Source organism: Rhinopithecus bieti, unplaced genomic scaffold (assembly GCF_001698545.2).
Source record: "Rhinopithecus bieti isolate Rb0 unplaced genomic scaffold, ASM169854v2 scaffold_5626, whole genome shotgun sequence".
Lineage (NCBI taxonomy): Eukaryota > Metazoa > Chordata > Mammalia > Primates > Cercopithecidae > Rhinopithecus > Rhinopithecus bieti.
The window spans coordinates 1,761,935-1,786,619 of NW_016805666.1; the positions used below are offsets into that span (position 1 = coordinate 1,761,935).

General features: G+C 43.7%; 1 protein-coding gene across 4 annotated transcripts in view; it reads left to right on the top strand.

The window, feature by feature from the left end:
* The window catches only part of LPP (LIM domain containing preferred translocation partner in lipoma), a 748,953-nt gene that overhangs the window by 3,444 nt on the left and 720,824 nt on the right, over positions 1-24,685 (top strand). The window contains exon 2 of one of the 4 annotated variants that reach the window (XM_017873420.1): positions 20,753-20,852. The exons of the other annotated variants lie outside the window; for them this stretch is intronic. The gene's annotated coding sequence lies outside the window, so the exon portion shown is untranslated. The remainder of the gene's footprint in view (positions 1-20,752; positions 20,853-24,685) is intronic. 4 annotated transcript variants of the gene reach the window in all.

The window sequence follows — 24,685 nt, forward strand, 5'->3', positions numbered from 1 at the left end:
GGGATTACTTAATCTGAATGGTAGGGATAAAAGCCTGGGGCCTTAGGGTCAGGCAGTCCCCTCAGAGGCAGGCTCTCTGTAAGTAGCATGGGCCTAGAGTTGGTTTTGAGTGTACGCAGAGGGAGAAGTTGAGCTGATGAGCTGATTGCTATGGCCCGAACTTGAGTAGGATCCTTCTTGGAGTGACACATTCTGGTGAAGACAGTTCCAGGAAATGATGGAGGGGAGAGGAAACTTAGTTATAAAGTGCCTTAAAAATGACAGGCAAAGGAGTTTGGATATATCTTAAAGTCATCATTTGAGGGTTTTGAGCATGCTGAGACATGATTTAGAAGGGAAGTACTGGCATTGGGAAGCCTCCTGCTGCCCAATTCCAATGAAAGAGATGATAATTTGGCCTAAGAATATTATTGGCTGGGCACGATGGCTCACGCCTGTAATCCCAGCGCTTTGGGAGGCTCGAGGCGGGCAGATCACCTGAGGTCAGGAGTTCAAGACCAGGCTGGCCAACATCATGAAACCCCGTCTCTACTAAAAATACAAAAATTAGCTGGGTGTGGCGGCATGTGCCTATAGTACCAGCTGCTTGGGAGACTGAAGCAGGAGAATCGCTTGAACCTGGGAGGAGGAGGTTGCAGTGGGCCGAGATTGTGCCATTGTACTCCAGCCTGGGTGACAGAGTGAGACTCCATTTCCCCGCCGTGGGTGCCCCCCCAAGAAAAATAATATTATCAATTGGTTCTTGTTCATTTACTTGACATGGGTTACTGGATCCCTATTATGTGCCATTGGCAAATATGAAAATTTTATAGCAGGTTCCTATATTTTATTGAGACAAGTTGTATTGAATCAATTCTAAAACACGCTTTTTTCACATTTTAATATCACTGAAATGTGGTTGTCTTATCACAATGTGCCATAGTTGTGCAGCTGTTGTTCATTCTAAGTTGATAATGGCACATCTTATAGTCAATGGCTTCAATTTGATAAAATTGTTCATCATGTCGTTTATGATTGTACAGTGCTTTGCACTTTATAAAACACTTTCCAATCAGATATTCCACTTGAATCTCAAAGGTCCCCTGAGAATGAGGCCTAGTGCTGCTGTCACCTTTATTTTAACCGTTGCCCAAGGTCATATAGCTAATTAGAGATGTACTCAAAATTACAACCCAGAACTTTTGCTTCTTGGTGATGACATGTGACTTCACCCTGCTGTGGAGCCAGTCTGGGTTAATTGGGAATGGGGCAAGAGTTAGATGGGATTTGATTTCAGAACTATGCTGAAGATGCTGGAATGATGGGGATTTTGTACATGGGCAGAGTGTAACTCATGAGAACTGGGTAGCCCCCTTGGCCCAGAGGTTTGCTACATTAAACAGAAAAAAGACAGGGAGATAGAAAATGGCAGGTAACAGGGTAAAAGCTGGGGTTGGAGCCTGCTTACAGTGAACCAGAAACTGGCTAGGCCCTGAGCGTACAAAGATGAGGTGTACATGGTCCCTGGCTTTGAGGAGCACACAAGTGTGTGGTGTGTGTGAGGGGGAGGGAGAAAGGTGGAGTGGGGCATGTCTGTGTATTAAGTGCTTTTACAGGGTAAGTTTTGGCCGCTCTTCACCGAGAAGGCTCACTCTCAGGGAAGTCATTGTAGAGAGCGGGGTGTCTGAGCTGAACCTCTGGGAATGAGTAGGAATTATCCAGGTGGAAGGACAGGTGAGAGAAGGACCTATTAGCAAGATAGTAGCAGATGCAGAAGCCGGGAGAAGCTGCTTTATTCTCCAGGCTATGTTTTGAATGGCCAGGCATGAAGAGGACCGTGGAAAATGCAGAAAGAAGAGGGCCTTTACTTTTTGCTAAGTAAGGTTTAAATTAATCTCGATAGGGGCCGTTAAGTGGTTCTGTAGAGATTCATAGGAGGTTAAGGCTGGGCAGGGTCTCTAGAGTTATCTCTGTGGGAGTAGTTATTTGAATGGTAATGCAGGAGTCATAGTACCACTTTTAGGCTGAGTGAACCTGGAACTTTGACCCTGGGCCGCAATTAGAGGCTCCAAGCTGAGTATGTTCATTGGTGGGTGGGACTTTTCCTGGAATCTGGCTTTGGAGGGCTGTGCTTTGCTAGAAGAAACTTGGTAGAGGTGAGGAAGGGGAAGATATAATCGTGTTGCTGCATGCAGGAAGCTAGTAGCTGGGTGAAAATCTGTTGGCTTGAGGGAGCGTATGAGGCAGAGAACCTGAGGACAAGGGGAAGGGTCGAAGGATTTCAAGTGTGTTGTGGAATTCTGATGTAGGCTGCCTGGAGGCTTGGAGAAAAAGGCGGGTGCATTCTAGATGTTGGTCACATCAGTGAGATTGGTAGGTGGATAGTAGCTGTAGGTAGCTGTAGGGATTAATGTTTGGAAGCAGGTAAACCACAGAGTTGAGGTTAGAAAATGTTTACTTTCCTATCATTCTTTTTAAATAGTAATATAATTTTGAAATATTTTTCAATGCTTAGCACCTGTTTTGTAATTATCATATTGATTCATTAAAGTAGGCTTTTTGATGACCAGTCTCGTTTTGCAGATGAGAAAATGAATTTGGTGAAATCAGGTTACACAACTACCAGGAGACATTCAAACTTCTGCCTGATTTCATAGCCTCTTCACCACTCTTTTCTATGCCCACATGCATGAAAAGCTCAAATCGACATTGCTTGTCTGTTTTCTTCCCTGGAATTTAATTAGCCCACATTCATGGAGGCCTAGTGGGGTCACAATTGAGGATGCACGTGGACAAACGGGCTTCTCAGTCCCACACTGGTGCTGTCCTGGCCCCTTTTTCTCTCTTACAATGCTATCTTGGGTGTTGTCTCTCCCCAGACCTAACTGGAAAGGACTGAGCCTCTCTCGCAAATCATCTGCCTCTCTCAATAGAGCTCCTCTCCCCAGTCCCTTGTGATAAGGATGTGATTTATCCTTGTGGAGAGGCGGTTGGGGTAGTAAGGTAACAGAGTGGGGAGGTGATGGAGTCTTGAACTCAGTCATTGCCTTTGATCTTACGGCTCCTGTAACAGTGCTATATGTTCTCTGGTGCTGAACCATATAACTTCTGTGTCCTCTAGCAAAGCTTTCTGGCTCAAGGCTCTGAGGGATCACCTGCAATCCTTCCTGTCACCTACCTGAGTCAGGTGGGTCATCTACATTTTTGGCCACTCACAGATAAAAGCATTAATAATCTGTTTATTGTGTTGTGAGAGGAGACAGACGCCAGGATGTTCAGTAGCTGTTTGGTGAATGAACAATGTTTATGGGCACAAATAAGCATGCATCGCCACTTCATCTTACATATTTGCGTGTCTGCCTCCTCTCCACTTTAAAATAAGCTGCTTGAGGATTGCAATGATGTCTGCTTGTTGATGGCTGTATTCCCAATGCCCAGAAGAGTGCCTGACACATGGTAGGCACTCCAGAAATACTTGCTTGATGAAGAGAGGGAGTAAAATAGTTCACTGCAGCCACAGGATAGCAATCTTGGGGGAGCAGGACTGTTTTTACTGCCCCAGAACCTGGAGCCTGTTGTTGCTGGCACAGGTGGCATGGGGCAGTCCCTGCCAGCAGAGTGAAGACTGGGGGACTAGGAGTGTAAAGTTGAGGGTTGTGAGATGAATTATGCTAAGGGTAATTGCAGCTGCAACTGCTCTTTCACTTTTCCCTCACACAGACAGCTGATCTTGAACATTCCTCTGTTTTCTTTTGTTTTGAGACAAAGTATTTTTTGTTTGTTTGTTTGTTTTGAGACGGAGTCTCACTTTGTCGCCCGGGCTGAAGTGCAGTGGCGCAATCTCGGCTCACTGTAACCTCCACCCACTGCGTTCAAACGATTCTCCTGCCTAAGCCTCCTGAGTAGCTGGGATTACAGGTGCCCACCACCACGCCCGACTAATTTTTAATAGAGATGGGGTTTCACCATGTTGGCCAGCCTGGTCTTGAACTCCTGACCTCATGATTCACCTGCCTCTGCCTCCCAAAGTGCTGGGATTACAGGAATGAGCCACCACACTCAGCCTTGAGATGGAGTTTTACTCTTGTTGCCCAGGCTGGAGTGCAATGGCATGATCTCGGCTCACTACAACCTCCGCCTCCCAGGTTCCAGTGATTCTCCTGCCTCAGCCTCCCAAGTAGCTGGGATTACAGATGCCTGCTGCCATTCCTGGCTAATTTTTGTATTTTTGTGGAGACGGAGTTTCACCATGTTGGCCAGGCTGGTCTCGAACTCCTGACCTCAGGTGATCCTCTGGCCTTGGCTTCCCAAAATGCTGGGATTACAGGAGTGAGCCACTGTGCCTGGCCCTCTGTTTTCTTGATCCATGCCTTTTCTTATGCTGTTTTATCTACCTGGAGTTTCCAGCCTCTCTGTCTCTGCCTGTTGTAAACCTGTGATTCTAGGATCAATATCAAAATCTACCTTGTGCTGTGAAGCAATTTCCAGACTCCTTAACCCTTCCAACTCACACATATCTGTGATCAGATACAACTCAATTTCATGTATTAAGTTCGGTACTTGTGTACAAAGCGATTACTGTATGCCAGGCAGAAATGCTAGATACTGGTTACAAAGAAAACTGAGATAGGCTCTGCCTTCCAGAGTCTTCATTCTATCATAGGAAAAAAACTGAAAGAGAAGATGCTAAGGCCCTAATAAAGTAATGAGCAAAGGGCTAATGGGAACATGGAGAAAGGAGTGACCAGTCTTTTAGAAGAACTGGCGAATGCCTGTGGAAAAGAAGACATTTGGTTGGGTTTTGAGAAGTGAATAGGAGTTTACATGGTGGACAGGAGTGGAAGAGCTTTCTAGCCATAGGGACCTTGGTGTATGTGCCCAGGCCTGAGGCCTAAAAGTGTTTGAGGAATATAAATGTGTGTTTGGAGATCACTGTGAGAGATGGGGCTGGCTAGGGAGGGTTAGTTAATAAAGGGCTGATGGACCAAGCTAAGGATGATGGCAGAGGTGGGAGGGAGCAGGAAGGCTTTTATTATTATTATTTTGAGCAAAGGAGGACCTTGTTGGATCTGTATTTCAAAGAGCTCTGGTGGCAGAGTGAGGGCAGGTCAAGACCAGAGGCAGAGTGCCAACTTAGAAAGCTGCTGAAGTGTTCCAGGACAGGAGGAATGGGCCTGTATCAGGTCAGCAGAGTAGCGAGGGAAAAATGGATTCCAGAAACTGTTTGCTGCTAGAATAATATTAGGTAGCTTAATTCCAGCTTTTGTCCTTCTAATTGTTTGACAGCTTATCAGCCTTGGCTGGGGAAAAGAATATTTTTAATGTACACCAAAGTTTGTAGTCAACAGGAGAAGCAGCAAGCTGCCAGCTAAGCATGGACTGGGGTCTTCTTGGTCAGAATGAGCTGATCCCTTGTTATGCAGATGAGGAAACTGAGGCCCCAGAAAAGGGACAGACTTGTTCAATCACACCCTTGTCAGCTGACGTGGAGTTGGGTCACAGCCTTTACTTCCAGGCCAGCCCTGTTTCCAGGTATTTTTCCTTCTCGATTTCCGCTGTACCTCACACGTTCCTTCCCCACTCGACCCTCCACCAGGGGTTTCTCTGCTTTGGAGAATTTTAGGAGAGGACGTTACTTGGAGATTATCATATCTTAGGCTTGAAACTTGTGCTTCATACTTAGAAAGTAATCAGATTAAGATGGTTCAGTTTGAGTGTGTGTGGTCTGGGGATTTATTTATGTGACTGCCATGGATGGCTGCCATGGATGTTACTGCCATTTATGTTACTGCCATGGATGCTTGTTTGCGAGAACCAAGCTGTGCCTCCATGCTAACATCAAGGTTCCTTGCTTTTGACAGCTCCCTGCCCCTGCTCTCTACTGTTCTCCATTAACATTTACTTATTTTTGCTTGCCTAAAGGTTTTTAGGCAATAGTCTTAGATCCATTACAAGGTAGATCCTCTTGTGTTTGCCTTCCCTATTAAACCTGTGCATCACAATGTATCTCACAGAAACCATGAGTATTTCATAGCCTTCATAGCACTTTTAATATAGCAAATGCATTTTATTACTTTGTTCCCAATTATAATGCAAGAGACAAGTTGGCTAGATCAGTCTTATCTTGCAGATAGTGGTCAAGAGTTCAAGGGTGATAAAACTTTCCTAACTGGGGCGCAGGGCCTTAAGTGGCAGAGTGAGTATCAAACCCCCCTCTCCAAAACTCCTGTCTTGTTCCTTAACTTTTGCAAATGAGCATAGTTGATGTGAACATCCCTGCAAGCCCTTTACACAGCTGAGAAGTAGTTATTATTATTCACTAGTACTAATTAGTAGCATTAGCTGACTATATTTGAGGCTTTGCCTTCCAAAAATCAGATTTGGGACCGGGGAGTTCAAGGATCTGGGCTTCACCATACTGGATCATTTTGGCAATACCAGTGATTTTTGGTGTAGGGAAAACAAAGATCTGTGTTTGGGCTAACCACAAGCCCTGTGATCTTGAACAAGTTCTGGAACATCCCTCAGCCTAAATTACCTTTCAGTGGAGATCCTGTGATACATCACAATGCATTTGTGAGAATCAGGGGCATTTCTGTGATGGCGCTTTGTCAGCGGTAATGCAGTCTGTACATGTGGCCGATTCTGGGCACCCAGCGGGGCATCTGGCACACAGTGATGACACCTTACTCCGCTTATGGGGCTCAAGGGATTCAGACCCAGACAACTTCTAGTTCAAGTCCTTGCTGTGCTGTTTAATACAGGGTGCTCCCTGGGTGGTCACAGGCACTATTTGTTTTCTCCATGTATTCATTTTTAGATCACTTATTAATGGGGTCACCATGGATGAGTATAGTGTGCCCCCAAAAGTGGGATGAGTGCCACAGACATTCACGGGCATTTCCAGATTGTGCAAAGAGGTGATTTGTCACCAGTGGATGGCTGTGCAGTGTCCCTTCTTCTACTGCCCCCATCCCATCTGCTTTTGGGTTTTGTTTGCACTGTTTGTATCTGTTACCTGGGGAGGGTCTGCTTCTGCTGTTGTAATTGCCTGTGTTGTGGCTTTGCATCATAGCTGGAGATCCCTCTGTAGTTCAAACTGAAAGCTGGTGTTGAAGGCAAAACCAGGTCTTCTTCAGAAACTTGTGTGGGAACCTTTCATAGGCTAGATAAGCATGAGGATCAGAGCAGGTCAGGGTCACTGACCTTAAAGGAGGATGCTTTGACCTGCCTCCAGCACGCACCCTTCTTGCTAAAGCCATTGTTAGTGTCCCTTAATTACTCAGGCTACCACCCAGCAGCACAACTGTCAACTTGCAGAGGACTTCAGTGGTATCAATAGTGTTCCTTTTTACTCTCATAGGTGTCCTGATTCGGAGGATACATTATATGGTCACCCTACTTATAGGTGAATATTGAGTGAGGTAGTATAAATAACGTGCATAAGGCCAGGTGGAAGGGAAGGACTCAACAAACATCCACTCTTTTAGTTAGGGGAGGTGCTAGGTGCTCACGAAATGTCTGCTGAGTGGCCAGGCTTGGTGGCTCACACCTGTAATCCCAGCACTTTGGGAGACTGAGGTGGATGGATCACTTGAGGTCAGGAGTTCAAGACCAGCCTGGTCAACCTGATGAAACCTCATCTCTACTAAATATACAAAAAAAAAAAAAAAATTTAGCCAGGTGTGGTGGTGGATGCCTGTAATCCCAGCTACTTGAGAGACTGAGGCAGGAAAATCACTTGAACCCGGGAGGCAGAGGAATTTAAGTCTGTTTGGGGTATGTCAAGATAGTAAGCACTTACTGTTTATGAGGGTTGATAAAAACATGTTAATGTATATCTATAATATAAGAGAGTGCCATGGGAGAGGCATGTGAAGGACTGATGGACTTGTGAATTGCTGGAGCTTGTTGGAAGTGCTGAGTCTTCAGTTAGACATTGAAGGATGGGAAGGCTTAGTCCAGGATGCAGCAGGCAGCTGAATTGCTCTGGCTACTGAGAGTTAAGAAATAAGATTCGTTCTCTGTTCATGTGTGTACTTTAGCTGGGCTCCTGAATCTATTATTTTCCATCCAGTGACCCATCTTGATAATGATCTCTAGCTGTAACTGTGGAAGCCTAATGCTCTACTAAACTCTGTGCCAAGAGGTCACAGTGGAAATTCATTTCCATTATGCAGAGTCATCTGCACTTGTACTTCCTAGTGAATTTCCACTGAAAATGGTTCTTGTTTAGTTCAAGGAAGAAAATAACTTGGTTGGCACCTGGAGCTTCTGTCTTGTTTGGTATGAAAACGAATCATTTTCAGGAAGTGCAATAAAGAGTTGCCACCCACAGGGCTGGGTGTGCCCTGACTCATGGGAAAGGCAAACTCTGCCGTGGCCAGGCAGGTAAGTGACACCTTTTCTTAGAATGAGGTGAAAGATAGGTCAGTGTTCCTGTAAGTGGTCACTGTCACCCTGGAAATCTCTCTTCTTGGTCATAGTTTAATAGCTTTACTTGGAGAATATCTAGGGTTCCAATTGTGACAGCTGGACAGGATCCTAAAGATAACATTCTTTCCATAAATTTGACACATTTGTGTATTCATTTGACATCATGTGTCAGGTCCATCTGTGAAAGCATTAGTGATATGTTACTTGGGTTTTGACGATGGAAACATGAATGCAGTGTGGTCTCTGCTTCCAGGAGGTCACATAAATAATCAAGACAGTACGTAGAAGTATATGCAAAAAATATCTGAAGGGGCTAGGTGCAGTAGCTCACATTGTAATCCCGGTACTCTGGGAGGCTGAGGCAGGAGGATCACTTGAGGCCTGGAGTTCAAGACCATCCTGGGCAATATAGCAAGATCCCATCTCTAAAAAAATAAAAATAAAAAAATTAGCCAGTGTGGTGGTGTATGCCTATAATCCTAGCAACTCAGGAGGCTGAGGCAGGAGGATCCCTTGAGCTCCAGAGTTTGAGGCTGCAGTGAGCTGTGATCATACCACTGCACTCCAGCTGGGGTTACAGAGTGAGACCCTGTCTGTCAGGAAAAAAGTCTGATGGCTCTAATTGGATGGTAACTCCCTAGGGACCTGGGGAAACTCAGATAAAGAGATTGTCATTTGATTGGGCATTGAAGGGTAAGTGGGAATTTGTTTGGTGGGGTAGAGGATATTTAAGTGGGAGAAATAACATGAATAGAGACATGGAGGTGAGAAAGTGCATGCTGCCTTGAAAAATCAGTCATGAAGGTAGACTGCATAGTAGAGAGGCTATGGAGATGGGTTAGGGTCTACATTGAGAGAAACCTTGATTGCTGTACCGAGAAGCTGAGACTGCATTCTGAAAGGAGCATCAAGTAGATCAATGAGATGAGTGCATCTGTGCCTTAAGAAAATAATCAGCTGTAGTGTGCTAGATGGATTGAAGGCGAAGGTGCTAGAGACAGCAGGAGCTGTCTGAGCTGCTACAACAGCCCAGGGAAATGATAAAGCAAAACTGAATTAGGGTTGAGGCAGTCGATATGAGAGATGACTCATAGATAGAATAGAAGTCACCCAGTCTTCTCATTTTGCAGAAGGGGAGACTCAGCCCCTAAGAAAATGACACGGGCAAAGGTCACAGCCCTGGTCCCAGCATAACACTGAGGTGATCTCATCCTCTGCCCAGTGTCTTACACGGGTGACAGAACATATGGCTTTTGAGAGAACTGCTTGTCAAGATCTCCACCCTTTTTTATCTTATAAGGATTCCATGACATCTCTTGATTCTGAATGAGATGAGATTGGCTCTTTTTGGAGTTATTGAATCTCTAATCGCTGGAGATATTCAAGCAGTGACTAACTGGACTGCTACCGTGAAAGTTCAGGCATTGGTTGAAAACTCCTCTACAAGGTCTTTAAGACCTATCAACCCTGATTTTTTTCTTCTTTTCTTCTTCTCCTCCTTCTCCTTCTCCTTCTTCTTGTCGTCGTTAAATTTAATTCCTGGGAAAAGAGACTTAGAACAATCTTATCGGGGAGTGCTTCATCCATTTGGCTCCTCAGGATTATTTTAGACAAAAGGCAGAGAGAATTAAAAATGGATGATTGAGCGCTAAGAATGGTGGCCTGTACTTCATTCAGAGCAGTGATGGAATCACCATTTTGTTGCCAATAAATTAACGCTTACTCATCTGGGAGATGTTGGTAGGCTGACCCAGCTTGCAGGATCCTGGTCAAAGTGGAATTCATCCACATAGCATAATACTTTTCTTGCTGTTGCCATTTCTTATAGGGCTTTACAGATAGCCATGTGTTTCCCTACAAATTACAGGTAAATCATACCAGTAGTCCTGTGGATGGTTATTATTATTGTCCAAGTTTAATCAGGAGCTTGAGCCTGGGAAAGGTTAAATGATTTGCCCAGAACCCAAGTAAGTTAAACATTGAACCAGGACTTAAGTTTTCTATTATTGCAATGCCAAATTCTTCCTGTTCCCTGCCTGTGCAGATCTCTGAGTCAGGCTTTAGCTTTTGTTCATATTCATATCCACAGCATCTGCTGCAAATCCTGAGATGCTATAAATAATTTAATAAATGTTTATTGAATGAACATATGAATGAATGGAGGAATGAATAATATATTTGAAGTAATAAATGATGACTTGAGTTTTAAGAATAGCTTAAGAAATTAGAAAACAAAAAAACACCACCACCTGATTGGGTACCTTCTTGGCACTTTGACTTTTCCTTCTAGTGGTTACAATTTTTGCGCCTTGCATTATGTGGTTATTGCTGAGGGATGTAGTAGAAACTACATGGATGGTTTGGAGAGTTAGAAGGTTTGGATTTAAATTATAGCTCTGCCAATTGTTAGCCATATAATCGTGTACTGGTTACTTAGCCTCTCTGAACCTCCAGTTCCTCATCTGTAAAAGAATTTAATAGTATCTTTTACATAACATGATTGCGGAAGGAATTCTATGGTCAGTGTAGTAAAGCCTCAAAGCCTGCCATGTTGGCTGGGCGCGGTAGCTCATGCCTGTATTCCCAGCACTTTGGGAGGCCGAGGCAGGCAGATCACCTGATGTCAGGAGCTTGAGACCAACCTGGCCAAAAAAGCAAAATGCCATCTCTACTCATCTCTACTAAAAATACAAAAATGAGCTGGGCATGGTGGCTCGTGCCTTTAGTCCCAGCTGCTTGGGAGGCTGAGGCAGTAGAATCGCTTGAGCCCAGGAGGCAGAGGTTGCAGTGAGCTGAGATTGTGCCACCGCTGTACTCTAGCCTGGGCAATGGAGCGAGACTCCACCACCACACACACACACACACACACACACACACACAAAGAGACCTGCCATGCATTGCAACTGCAAAATGTTATCTTTGTGTGTGTGTGTGTGTGTGTGTTTTTAGGATTCTCTGTCAACCCATTAGCTAATAAGACACCCACTGTGTTTTTCTTTTTATTTCTCCAAATTATGACCTATGGTAGACCCCGTGTTTGCTGACTGGCTAAATAATTTTTAAGTTCTTTCAGAGAAGAATTATAGGCACAAAATTCCCAACTACTTCTATTACTTTTCAGATTAGTTGCCAGTCAGCCTTCAGAAAGACTACTGACTTGCACTTTCATTAGCAATATGTGAATCTACTTGTTTCTCTGTGCACTTACCAGTATTTAATTTTATAACTTGCATTTGTCTTTGCTAAATTAATATGTAAGAAATATCTTATTATTGTTTTAATTTGCATTTCTTTAATTACTAAAAAAATTTCCCGAGTAGTGGTTTATTGTTTGTGCTTCTTTTATATGGATTGTCAGATGACAATATTTAAAAATAGTCTGGGCTGAAGATGCTTGATATAAAAGGGCTAAAAATGTTTAATGTTTTGAGTTGCTTACATTTATTATTTATTTATGCATTCATTCATTCTCTCAGCCTTTATTAAGCTACCTACTCTGTGCCAGGCACTGTTCTAGGCGCTGCACATACTATGAAGAAAAAAATAAATGAGTAAAGACAGTGACTTACAACCTCTTCATTTAACATGTGTGATAGTTGAGGTCTGGAAAAGTGAGGTTAATTACCTAGGACCATACAGCTTGTTCAGTAGCAGAGCCAACCATTTATTTGAACAGTAATGATTTTAAATGTTTTGTGTCTGTAGCCTTTTAAACCATGGAGACATCCTGGAAATTTCAGTATTGTGATGTTAATACCATCTATAAACTGTGTCTATGTTGAAAAATCAGAGTCCCGATTTTTGGTTTAGAAAATATGGTCACCTGGTTCTTCAGTTATAATTCCTTCCTAGACCTCTCTACTGCTGAAGTCTAAATTCATTCTTAAATGAATAAACTTAATATTAAAATAGGATCAGGAAATAAATCCCAACCCAAGCATTTCAGACCAATTGTGAACCTCTTTTGACATGTTTTTGGTAAATGAGAAGAACTGATGATGTATTTCCCTATCAAATAAAATAGACAATTTAGATTTAATAAGGCAGTTATCTTCAGGTAATAAAAATTCAACTAACTTGCCATAACTATCTTGTTTAAAGTCAATTAAGAGCCTCATATTTCTCACTCACTGGGTAAAATTTAATAGAACTTCAGTTAAGCATTTATTGCTTATTTAATTCAAAATTAAGTTAATCACCACAGTTGGTAACAACCACTGAGTATTTAATTCACATTCAGCAAACTATCTTATTAAGTCTAAATTAGATACAGACAGGTCTTGTTTATCCCCATCAGTTTGCAAACACCACCTCCCCACCTCCCATCCCAAGGGGGCTTTGGTTTTCCTGCAGTTTTCCTTTTTTGATTCATCATTTTTATTTTCTTCTAGTTAAGACCTTCACTCGGGTGAAAGAGGAGAAGAGGCAGCAGGTCCATCATGTTATAGAAAGTTTGGGCTCTTAGTATAACTGAGGAACTTTTTCAATCTTTTTTCTTCAATCCCATTCTATTACATTTCATTTTTCAAAAGGTATTGAGCACATTCTCTGTGTGAGGCTTCTTTTAAACACTAAGGAAACCATAAAAGAGGTCATTCTGACATATTTGGTTTTATTTTCTCATCCTAGAAATGAGAGGATTGGGTTTAGTTTATCCGTGTAACACATATTATTGGCTTGCAGTGTGCAAGACACTTAGCCGAGTGTTGTGGATACATGTTGATTCAGACAAGGCCCCTGCTCTTAAGGAGGACACAGTCCAGTGTGAAAACTGCAAAGTTCTGCTGTAGGAGCACGAAGCTCCTTTAGAATGCTGTGATTCTTTAAGACAGCATTTCCAAAGTGTTAAGGCTGTTCTATTAAGAAAAGGGTCCTGTAGCCAAGTAAGTTTGGCAAAGTCCAAGTTAAACAAAATTAAGGAAATTTCAGTATTGCATATCTTTACCATGGGATTTTCGGAGTCTTTAGTAAATGAATGTATAGTCTGACCCCCCAGAAGGTTTGTTTCCCAAAGTTATTTGATCATAGAACCCCTGCACCCCCCTACTACCCTTTTTACTGGAGCATTTCTTGGGCTCAGTGATGTAATATGCTTTGGGGAAAGGTGCTGTGGGCTGTGAACCCTGGCCACCAGCCTCCCACAGCCCAGAAGGGGTACTCAGACTTTCACCCTAGTAACTATGATACAGGGTCAGAATTCTACTTTGTCTGAAAGTTGTGCACGTAAAGTGGGCGATTTTAGACATAGAGTCCTTTAACTGGAGTGGAGGGTATGTAACCAGAACAGCCTTTCCTCATGGAGGAGTGCTGGGTCTTGTGGGAGATAGAGTGTGGAGGTAGAAAGGCATGGAGGGTTGCCGGGGAGTCACGGGGAATAGAATAACTGAAATTCTGACGTGGCCGATTTGGTGGAGATTCCCTAACACATTGATATAACGTAGACCAATATTCAGTATAGCCTGAATCTGGAGAAGTGAGAGGCAATGACTTTTTTTGATGCAGAACTTTCTGTCTTTGGCTTTGTTCCAGCTGCGTGACTGCCCATCTGCAGAAGTGATTGTTGACTCAGGTCTGTAAGATATTCTCATTCTCATGCTTTGTTTGGGGCAGAGCCTCTGCCTTGCAAATTACTCTTATGAGAGGGAGCCTCAGCTCCTTTTTTTTTTTTTTTTTTTTTTTGAGACAGAGTCTCGCTCTGTTGCCCAGGCTGGAATGCAGTGGTGTGATCTTGACTTACTGCAACCTCTGCCTCCCAGGTTCAAGCAATTCCACTGCCTCAGCCTCCTGAGTAGCTGGGATTACAGGCATGCCCCACCATGCCTGGCTAATGTTTTTGTATTTTTAGTAGAGATGGGGTTTCACCACATTGGCCAGGCTGGTCTTGAACTTCCAACCTTGTGATCTGCCCGCCTGGGTCTCCCAAAGTGCTGGAATTACAGGTGTGAGCCACTGCGCCCGGCCGAGGGAGTCTCAGCTTCTTCATGAACAGCATCATTCTAGCCAGTCTAGTTTCCGTTTACCTTGTCATCTACCACTTCCTCCACCTTACCTTCCCCCCAGCTTCTCTTATTCTGGTGAATCACCTGTGCCTTCATTTTTCATTCTTATTCATCTGAATCATCTTTTTCATATAAGGCAAGGTACCCTTTTATATTCTTTCTGGAAAGACATCTACTTCATTTAAAATAATGCTACCGATTTTCTTGTCTCTGGTAGCAACCAGCAGACGGAACACGCTAGATGAGGTGCAGGATAATCTACGAATCTGGTCCGCCATATCATGGGAGATTTCACCTAACAGTGAATTCTTTCAGAGCCTCTCAGCAATATCTGCCTTGTTTTTCATATCTGTATAGAAAGGAACACTGACAAAGAAGTGGAAAGAGCTGGGTTGTATTTCTCATTCCATTTTGGGCTTGAATTTTTCTGAGTCTGAGTCTCAGTTTATCTGTGTATGAAATGTTAGGGTTGCGCTCCTGTGAACTCTCAGGGCCTTTTAACTAGAAAATGTTTAATTTTAATGTTGACTAAGTCAGCACAAGCTGCAGTCAACCTGGATTGCTTGATCCTACATGTATTTTTGAGCCTGGCAATATGAGGAAACACTTGCAGTGAGCATAGCTTCATGCCCACACACAGTAGGCATTCCATGAATATTGGTTCTCTTCCATCCTGACTCCTTCTGGATTCATTTTCTTTTTATTGCCTGTTGCTTTTTAGTCACCCAAGCTTATCTCTTTCTTTCAATGCTGTAAATCTTCCTTTCTCATTCTCCATCTGGATAGCTTCCTCTCTCCTCACCTTTTTCCCTCTGGCTACGCCTATGGATGCTGTCCACTCTGAAACCTCCCAAAGACAAGTGATTGCAATGGAGGCACAGATTGCAGGGTGGTGGTCCTGGCCAGCTACAAATCTTTGCAAGAGACTGGCACCATTTCTTTATGGAATCGTATTGTTGTTCGGTGAGTGAGACCAAGTTTGTCCTCAAGGATCCCATAATGGAGGTGAGATGCTCTCTTTTTGACACTTAGAGGAAACCACAGTCCATGAGGTATATTATAAATTGGAAAGGAGGGGTTTTTGCTTTCTAGGATTGGGCAATGCACTACTAGGTTCTCAGCATGGATTCTTGAGTATCTAGGAAAACCGGTCATGTGGAAAGCTTAAGCTTATTTTTCAGGCCTTGAAAAGACAGCCTGCATGTTTCATTTCACTCTCTACCCAATCTGACACTTCAGGGATGAAAATGTCAGCAGACAGCCAGCAAGTGGCTGACTAGAGGGCATGATGTGGGCTGGTAGTGCAACTCTTCAAGGATGATATGCCAGAGAGGGCAGAGCACAGTTAGGACAAGACCAAGGATGTCGTTTCAACATGAAGAGGCCTTTGGTAACCTCGGCAGGGTCTGGTTCTGCTCCAGTAGAGATTTTCAGAAGCTAAGAATTCATCTTGAGAGTCCTTTTTGCTTCCTCTTCTTTTGTATTAAACATACTACTCACCTTTCAGCCTTTGCCTTTAGTCCTTTGGCTATTCCTAGTTAGATAGGCCTAATTCCAGAAGCATTTGGAAAGCTCTGCTCTAAGTATGTAGTGCTTAAGGGCCAGAGCTCTGGAGCTACACTGCCTGGATTTGCATTCTGGCCCAGCCAAAAATACCTCAACTTGTTGCTCAGTATTTTTAGGCCTCTGTTGCCTCATCCATAAAATAATAATAAGAAAATTACTCATCTCATTGCTGTGAGTATTAAATGAGTTAATACATATAAAGCCTTTAGAACAGAGCCTGACACTTGATAAGTGCCCATTGAATATTAGCCACTGTTATTATGTGTTACCTTTATTAAGTCACAAGACGGTGATTTGGAAAAGATAATAGAGGTTATCTAAATGATTTTTTTTTGTTATTGTTGTCTTTTTCAATAAACTTTTAATTTTGGAGTAATTTTAGGTTTATAGAAAAGTAAAAATTGTACAGGAAATTTCCATGTACTACTCACCCACTTGTCCTCATTTTTGATGTCTTACATTACTATGGAACATTTGTCAAAACTAAGAAACTGACGTTGGTACATTACTGTGAACTAAACTCCAAACTATTTATATTTCACCAGCTTTTCCATTACTTTCCTCTTTCTATTCCAAGATCGAGTCCAGGATACCCAGTTTACAATCATTTTAAAACTTTCATCGTCTTTAACATTTATTTACTTATTTTTTTTAAGACAAGGTCTTGCTCTGTCCCCTAGGCTGGAGTCCCCTCCTGGTGTGATCATAGCTCACTGCAGCTTTGACCTTCTGGGTTCAAGCAATCCTCCCACCTTAGCCTCTGGGGTAGCTGGGACAACAGGTGCATGCCACCACACTCAGCCACGTTTTTGTATTTTTTGTAGAGACAGGGTCTCACTGTGTTGCCCAGGCTGGTTTCAAACCCCTGGGCTCAAGCCATGCTCCTGCCTCAGCCTTTCAAACTGCTGGGATTACAGGTGTAAGCCACCACGCCTGGCCCATATTCCTTAATATTTAGAGAAGGATTCCTTATAGAAAAGCCTTATAGAAAAGCGATCAGTAATGTCTCACAGGACTTAACCCTCACAAAATACACAGTTTTACCTTGTGAAAGTTAAGCGAACCATTGTGCCCACTTTTAGCACAGCCTGGAACATAGTAGGTTCTCAATCAATGTTTGGAAAAAGAAGCCTTGAAAATTAAGAAAGTATCCCCTTAGAACTTATTTCAAGAAGACTGGGACAAGTTGATGCAAAACAAAGAAGAGTTATTCATGAGGAAATCTGTGACACTCAGGAATGGAACCAGTGTTTGAGTATCTGATAAGCAGGATATACTGTCTGTTTTTATTCTTGGAGGCTTTTATCATACAATACTACATTATGTTACAGTCTGACTTTCACACAAATTGGATCCCGAAACTTCTTACAGGAATTAAAAATACAAACTCGTGGGCAGTATGTGTTTTATAAATTACAGAAAACAGTAGTGTAAAGACATGGCATAGCAAGTGCAGTGAAGCGTGCGCAGGCATTGATAGCCGAGGAACGCAGGCATGAGGCAGCAGGGAAGGCACAGCACGATGGGTGAGGCAGCAGGTGCGCAGTTCTGTCCCTGGAGCCTGGAGAGATGGGGGAGGAGGGACATCTCTAGCTGGGAGGCTGGGTGAAGGAGCTGAACCCTGGAGACATAAATCCCCTGTATATCTTCCTTATCCTGACATTTATGGTCTTATTGAATGGGGCCAACTGACTTCTGGAACCTTATCTCCATTGCTTTCCCTCACTCTTGTCTTTGTTTCTCCATTTGGATTACCCTGCCCTGCCATCATTACCTGTTTGAACCTAATTGATCTTCAAGGTCTAGCATACTAATGCCACCTCTTCCACGAAGCAAGCCTTGATTTCTGCCCATCCCCCTTAGCAGGAAATAATCGCTTCTTCTTATGGTTCCATGGCCCTTTGTCTGTACTGCTTGCATGGCACTGATCACTTCTTACCTTCACTTGTAGTTATCAATATGCTTGTCTTATTTTGGGCTTTTTACTTCTTTAGTACATTCCTGTCAGTCCGGAACTTGACAAACACATAGTGAACATTTGTTGGATGGATGGACAGGTTTGACACTGCTGACACTAGACTCAAATTTAGTTTCTTTAGAGTAGAATTTTATTTTATTTTATATTTTTTGAGGCAGAGTCTTGCTCTGTTGCTTAGCCTGGAGTGCAGTAGTGGGTTCTTGGCTCACTGCAAGTCCACCTCCCAGGTTGAGGCGATTCTCCTACCTCAGCCTCCCAAGTAGCTGGGATTACAGGTGCCTGCCACTAGGCCTGGCTAGTTTTCTTTATATTTTTAGTAGAGATGGCATTTTGCCATGTTGCCCATGCTGGTGTGAAATCCCTGACCTCAAGTGAGCCGCCTGCTTTGGCCTCCCAAAGTGCTGGGATTACAGGTGTGAGCCACCACGCCCCACCTAGAGTGGAATTTTAACTTGCTTATCTTTACATCTCCCATGCTGGCACTGAGAAGGTGCACATTCATTCATTTCACAATACAGTTTCAGGCACTATTTCAGCAGTGAACCGTCCATTTGTTGATAGTTAACACAGAGAAAATAGTACTCATTGGGATGTGTTTTTATACTTGTAAGGTTGATCTGGATTTGTTTGTTTTGATATATAAGGGCCAAGAAAGCAATGGTTTGTTAATCTACGAGTATTTCTGGTGCAGAATGCAAATGCTGTCTTATTCCTTCAACTGGCTTTATACTAAAAAGAGATCACCGGGCTCAGGAAGGCCCCATTTTTCAGATAATACAGCAGTTCCATACTGACTTGCCTCAGGAGTAAAATCCCTTTCCAGTTTTTAAAAAGATAGTACCAGGATGCCACAATGCTCATAGTTGGGCTTTTTTGTACATGTAGATTTTTTTTTTTAATGTAGTGACAGAATGCATACCACTGAGGTGGTAAATGGGAAAAATAAGTGCAGTGGAGTATACTGTCTGTTTCTTGGGGCCTTTTCTATTAATCACAGGAGGAAGCATCAGACATGACCAGGTGAGAGAGCCAGCTGACCCAAGTTCATGCCAGATCAAAATCAGAATGGCAAAACTGGGAGGAGTTTGATGCTGTTGAATTGAGAAAGCATAAGGTTCTCAGAGTGATAGAGCTGGAAGGATCATAGAGGTCATCTAGTCTAATGGTTCTCAAACTCGAAGGAACGTTAGGGTCATCCTGGAGAGTACTGGATTCCGTCTCCGAGGTTCTGATGCTGTAGGTCAGGCGGGACCCCTGAATTTTCATTTCTAAGAAGCTCACAGGTATTACTAATGTTGAAGAGAACCTATGATCTAGTTCAACTTCTGGGATTTCTTTCTTTCTTTTGTAAAAAAAAAAAAAAAAAAAGTTTTAAAGATGGGGAAATGAGGCCTGGAAATAGAAAAGATTTGCCTAGAGTCGCATAGCCTGTCAGGTCAGGTAGAGTCAAAATCAGGCACCCCGACTTACGGACTGCTTCACAGTGCCACCAGAGATTGTCCTGCAACAATATTATTTTTAGATCTCTGCAGAATGATAGCTGGGTCTTACCTCTTTGCCTGATCTGGTCACAAACTTGTTTTTCAGGTCTTTCCATTAGGCTCTCTTAAGCTAATTAAAAAAAAAATCCGTTAACCCACATTTATTGACCACTGCTGTGTGTTCAGAACTGTATTTAGACTGGAGGTATAGCACTGCAGTAGTCTGAAAACATGTTCTCATCTATAAACAAAGACAGTCACTCCTCCTAGGGCTGCAGGAAGTCACTGAACATATACCTGGCCCTCAGTGTACATGTTACTAAAGAGAATAAGATGTGGTCTGCACCCTCTCATGCACCAGTGGCTTCTTGAGCAGCATGATAGAGAGAGACAGCTGAGATTTAGTGGAAAAACACAAGGCTTAGAATTGGGAGAGCTGGGTTCAAGCCCCAGCTTTGCCACTGAATGGTTGTGTAGTCTTGAACAAGTCACCTGCCCTCTCTGAGCTATAATTTGAAATAGACTTAGCTTAAGCAGTAGGAGAGCAGTAATGAGCTAGAGGAAGGATAGAAATTGGGAAGAAGCAGAAATCCGCTTAGGAGGTGGCAAGTTTTGGACTGAGGTGGAATTGATCTGAGGGGGAGACCTGGTAGAAAGAGCTAGGCAGCATGAGGCTGAGTGTCTAAAGGGGTAGCAGGCCTGGGGGTGGTCCAGTGATGGTTGAATGGGTGGGCCAGCCCAGCGAGGGGATTATCTGCAATCCAGTAGAGATGCCCTCATTTTCATGGCAGGGTCCCCCTGTGCCAGTAGACAGACCCAGGTCTGGGAAGGAGGGCTGGTTGAAGTGAGATGGATACCAGTCTTGGAGCATGGTTGGGGAATCTGGCCAGGGTGATGGCATCTGTTTCGGAATGGGGCCTTGAGGCACATTTTCAGTTCTGCTCCCTGGACCAGCATAGGAGGATGGCAGACAGTACAGTGATTTGAATGCAGGATTGATCCTGCCACCTTGATTTCTGCCTTTATTTAGTGGCAAAGAGACTAGATCAGAACAGTACTGGATGTGATTGCTGTAGTCTTTCATGATTGATTTAGGAGCTGGGGGAGGCCTGGCTAGGAGTTGGAGGATCCCTGGGAAGATGAAGATTAGGTCTTACATGAGCCTCAGCTCTCTCATCTGTAAAATGGGAGTAGTGATGGTGATTATGCTGATGTTACCTATTCTGGCTGGAGTAAGGATTAAAGTACTTGTCTGTAGGAAGGTATTTCATGGTTAAAACGCACCAGAGAAGTACACAGTGTTTTTATTACAGGGCAACACCAAAGAACTGGAAAGGAATGAGGGCTGGAGAGATGGAGCTGCCCTGAGGACTCTGGGAGGTCATCCTTGGGGGATGACAGTTGCTGCCTAAGGTGGGACAGGGATGCTGGGAACATGTGACGATGTGCACAAGTGTGTCATGTTCAAGATGGTGCTAAGCCCTGGCCAATTCCATACATGCTCTTTTTCTTTCTCATCCATAGAGATTTTGGCAAAGGTGTACTTGGTAGTGTTGATAAAGCTGACACTGCAGCACCCTCACTTTATAGGTGTGAGAAGAGTGAGGCTCCCACGGTCTCACTTGGACAGGGAGTCAGGGCTGTGATGGAGCTCCAGGAGTTTCTAGGTTCTCTGTCACTTGATAGTCAGTGCCGGGACAGACCTCAGGGATTCGGCCAATTTCACAGATGGGGAGAGTGAGTCACGTTGGGAAGTCTGGCCCCAGTGGAGGGCACCACGTGCCCACAGGGAAGTGTCTTTCCCAGCCTCCTCCTCATGCTTCTCCTCATTTCTCTCTGGAAGTCCTAGTCCTCCTCCTCACCCTGAGACCCAGTTAGGGTGATTGTCCATATTTCTTCATTTATCTGTTTTTTCTATTGCCCAGGGACTACTCTAAGCACCATGCTGGTTGCTGACTGTTTGCTTTTCCAAGAGCTTGGAATCTCTGTTGGTTCACGTCACAACTCAAGAGAATACGTTCTCATTCTCCCAGTGTTTGTCTTCTGCCCATTGCATCATATTGCTCTTCCTTGTTTGGAATTAAACTTCTAGCAATCGTTTGGTTCTCTTCACTTCAGGTCACACTGTTGTTTAGTCAATGTGAGAATCTTTCAGATGTTCTGCATTTGCAAAAGGATATTCACAGCCAATGTGTATGTCAGTGAAGGACACTTGTTGATTCCATATGTATTGTCTGCTGTTCCAGGGACTGGGGACTGGAGGTGAATAAAGCCTCATTTGGGCTGTCTAGGATGTTGTGATCCACACAGGAAACAGACATGGAAAGCCAGACTGGGGCTGTGGGTGAAATATTGTAATACTGGTCTCTGTTTATGATATATGGAAATTTCCTAGTAGCAGGGTGGTTGAGAGAGTCCATCATCACTGCAGATTAGTGCCTCTGTGGACATGCAGATATGTTAGGCCGGAGAGAGAGCAGGGAGGAGAGAGAGAGAGAGAGAGAGACAAAGAGAGAGAGAGAGAGTGAGCAAGAGAGAGGGAGGGAGAGAGACAAAGAGAGAGAGAGAGGTTTTGAAAGCATTGATATGGAGTCTACATATTCACCCTGGCCTCATTCCCTGTTATCATGGAAGCATGCTGCCCTCCAAGGCTTTTGAATTTGCCACTGTGAAGAGCATGCATGGAATCTTCGACGGTGGCCTTGCATTGCCTCCTGTCTTCACAGCGGAGCTTCTTTATCTGAGCCGTACGTGTGCCTCTGGTGAGCAGCCCTTCATCACAGCTCTGTGGCCTCCTCCTAGGCCCCTGCCTTCAGCTCTCCAGTTCATTTCATTGCCACCTGTGGGCTTGGAGGGCCACCTGACGCTGTCTCCCTTGGGTCCTCTGTGACTCCAGAGCTGCTCCCCTTCTGGGGCACCCACATCTGTGACACACTTGTTTGCCCAGTGCAGTTTCTGCACTTAGAGTTCCTCTCGTGCTCTCGTATTTCCATTTAAAGCCCTCTCGAGAGGTCTGTCTCCTGCCAGCAGCATTCCTTCTAGTTTACTAGAACTCCATTTCTTACCCTGCCAGGAATCCAGCCGTGGAGTGAGCTTAGCACAGCCTCTCTGCAGTCTCTTGTCTCCTCCAAAATTGTGGCCTCTGGTTGTGAGAAGTGGGCATCCTGAGTCAGTGAGAGCAGTAGTTAGCTTGCAGCAGCTTCCCCTCTGCCCCCGAGTGAGCCTTTCTTCCTCTTCCTCCTCTTTCAGCCTCATCCTGTCTTGGGTCCATTTGACAGATAATGGCACCTTCAGGCCTCGTCTTTTGTGTGGCATCTGTGCCTCACTGGTCAGAATTTACTTGTGAAGCAACATAGGGGGTTGTTGGTTGGGTCCACTTTTAGGATGAAGTCAGAAGGGCTCATGAGTGATGCTTGGCCAATAAGAATGTATTGATTTGATTTACTAATTAATTTCATTTCCAGACACCAATATATGCATAGCCTTGTTTGAAGAAAATTAAGAAGAACCATTTTGTAAATGGCAATGAGTGTAAGACACTTAAATATCTTCCTGCTTTTCCTGGCGCAGGCTTCTGCGCTCCCTGACTCTGCTTTTGTTAAAGGTGTCTGGGAAGGTATCTGTCCTTCGGCTTCCCAGCTGGCCTCTTGCCTTCTCACTCACTGCCTCCGTAGCCTGTGGGTAGAGTCCCTCACCTTGCACACCTTGCCCCGCTATCATCTGACCTTGCCTCTGTTTCCAGGATTTGCTCTGGCTGTCCCCTGCCAGTCATGCTCTGTGCTTGCTACTCTGAGTGTGTCCCTGGCCCCACTCTCTTGCAGCCTCTGTGTCTTAGCATATGCTGCCCTGATGCCCCGAGGGCCCTTCCCCTTTGTTTCTATCCGGGGAATGTTCTGTCTCCTCCTTGAACCTCCTTATATTCCCTCAAGAAGACTTAAAGCAAAAACAAACCTGAACTTACTATCTGTGGTAATTTTCTGATATAAGCGTAGGACCTACTCATAATAACACATTTAAAAAATATGGAACCGTATAAAGTGAGCATCACTCATAAATCACTATTTAGACGTAAACATTGTTTATGTTTCTAATATTCTTTCTTTAGTGATGCTTTTCATGATTTTATGTGCATATGCATTTTACTGAGTAAATATTACTATATAAACATTTTTGTATCTTGCCACTTCACCTAACAATAGAGCATGAGCAGCTTCTCATAGCATGAAGAATTGTTTGTACATGTAATTTTGAATGGCTGTATGCTGTTTCATCTTAAGAATATACCATAATATCAATTTTTCATTATTATAAATAGCACGGTGATTAACATCCTTCTTACAAAGTTCTCTATCTGCACCTATGATTATTTTCTAAGGTAGATTATTAGAACGCGAAATACCTTGCACAAAGGACAATAACTTTTTCACCCTTAGTTTCAGAGAGAACATGTTGTCTCTGGAGAAACACAGAAACATGGAAAAACATAAAAGAAAATAGGCCGGGCGCGGCGGCTCACGCCTGTAATCCCAGCACTTTGGGAGGCCGAGGCGGGCAGATCACGAGGTCAGGTGTTCGAGACCAGCCTGGCCAATATGGTGAAACCCCGTCTGTACTAAAAATACAAAAATAAGCTGGACGTGGTGGCACATGCCTGTAATCCCAGCTACTCGAGAGGCTGAGAAAGGAGAATTGCTTGAGTCTGGGAGGCAGAGGTTGCAGTGAGCTGAGATTGTACCACTGTACTCCAGCCTGGGCGACAAAGTGAAATTCTGTCTCAAAAAAAAAAAGAAGAAGAAGAAGAAGAAGAAGAAGAAAATAAAAACCACCTGCAGCCATTTGCAACAGTCAGTGTGAAATTTGCTACATAATTTTATCTGTGTATCTATCTTTCTACCCTACAGGTTGCCAAACATTTTCTGTAAAGGACTAGGTAGTAAATATTTTAGGCTTTGCAGGCCATACATGGTCTCTGTCTCCTCCTCCTCTTTTTTCTTCTGCTGCTTCAAGATTCTTTTAACTATAGAAAAATTATTTCTCGCTAGTAAGCTGTGTAAATATCAGTTTGCCAACCTGGTTCTAGCCTCAAAAGTGGAGCAATTCTGTACATACTTTGAAAGCAATTTTTAAAAAGTTGTTTTATTTAATTAATTAAAAAGTTAATTGATTACTTTTTAGAGACAGGGTCACACTCTGTTGCTCAGGCTGGAGCACAGTGGCATGAACATAGCTCACTGCAGCCTTGGAAA